Here is a 1,735-nt window from a genome sequence, read left to right as displayed (position 1 = left end):
GTAGAGATGTAAACCTGGGCAACATCAGCTGCCACCCTCAATCAAGACAAATTCATCTTATCAAAAAACTTCCAGTAATATTGAACCTCAAAAGGCAAGAGCTTAGGGACCTCGATCCTTTTCCTCCTGAGAGCCTCCTTATTGTGAATGTACCTGCAAGCTGTCTAGCTTCATATACCAAGCAGGACTTAGAGGAGCCGTCTTTGCCAGGCCACATAGGTTCTGTATGCCTTACCCCAGAGAGTGGGTACCTGGTGCCCAAAGACAGGTGTAAGTAATGGAAGTCACTCAAGGGAATTCATTCCAAATAAAATCTGTTCTGAGCTGACTTTCTCTCTCCACCTCTTGAAGTAGAGAAAACATGACTGAAGTGACTTAGCAGCAGCAGCAGCAGCAACACCACCAATGTAATGCAGCCGTGACAGGTCAAGACAAAAAAGAGCACTCCATAATCCTGTGTGAAACCAGACAAAAGCATGAATGTTGTCCACACCCTAGAATGAGTAAACACCCCTGTATTCTGGCTAATGAATGCTGCCACTCCACCGACAGCTTCAGCCTCCATCCGTCCCTCCCACCTTCTACAGAAGAATAATTAAGATAAACATAGACTTGTCTTGCTTCCTGACAGCATCCAGTCCAGATCAAAGCCCTGCTTCCTTCAACTCTCACCAAAACCACCTAAAAACAGCCCAAATCCCACAATAAGCCCTCTCCAGGACCCCCTTTCTGAGGCACTTCCTGGTTCCCCAGGAGGATGGAGCTTTCTCACAGCCACGAGACTAGTTCAACTTCTACTGTGTCCCTGGTGGTCTGTGGCTCAAGAGCTTTGACAGAAAAGGACACAAAATTTCAGCATTCATTACTCATCATAATAAATAAGGGAAAATATTAGTGAAACTTCCGATTTATCTATATCTGAACGTGTTTATATGTTTGCAGGCACTGGGGCAACAGGTAACACTATTTCTTCAGTGGGTCATGAAGGAAACTGTGAAAGCCAGCGGACCAGTGGTCAAAAGTAGGAAACCAGCTCACAGACTCAACTCTGGCCTGAGCCTGACTGTGTGCCCTTTGGAAAGTGGCTTCACTTCCCTTGGCCCCGGTATCTTCATTCATCCTAGACGTGTTCGTTGAGTACCTTCCAGAGATGAGCACACTCTGCCTTGCTGTTTCAGGTCTCAGACAAGTGGCTTTCATGGTCTATCTGGTGCTATGTAATTTGCATTTTTGTCCCTTTTGTTGCTGATTTTTGCTGTTTAAAATGATTCCATGTTTAGCTCTAAAGTGCTGTCCAGTATTCCTAAGCACAGGAAGGTGTGACATGCCTTATGGAGAAAACACACGTGTTGGATAAGCTTTGTTCGGGCGTTAATTACAGCGCTGTTGTCCATGAGTTCAATATTAACGAATCAACAATTTACTAAATAAGGTGTGTTTAAACAGAAACACATAAAACAAGGTTATGTTTTGTTCAGTTGATGAAAAAGTTGTGACCAGAGGCTCACAGGAACCAAGCCCTGTATTTTCGCCCAGGAACAATGGTTCAGTACTGGCTAGTTCAGAGCTTAGCCCAGTGGACATCAACCCAGACTTAGTTTGTGAATACTATAGAACAACCGAGAATAACTACTTCTGGTACACAATTTACCAGAAACTACTGTACCTGGTAAATAGTGACTCCAAGAGCAAATGACAGGCAGCCTGCAGCTGTCGGAAAGTGAGCCAGGCGTAA

The sequence above is a fragment of the Bos mutus genome, chromosome 13 (assembly GCF_027580195.1).
Source record: "Bos mutus isolate GX-2022 chromosome 13, NWIPB_WYAK_1.1, whole genome shotgun sequence".
Lineage (NCBI taxonomy): Eukaryota > Metazoa > Chordata > Mammalia > Artiodactyla > Bovidae > Bos > Bos mutus.
The sequence above is the reverse complement of the archived record's forward strand: the minus strand, read 5'-3'. Positions refer to the sequence as shown.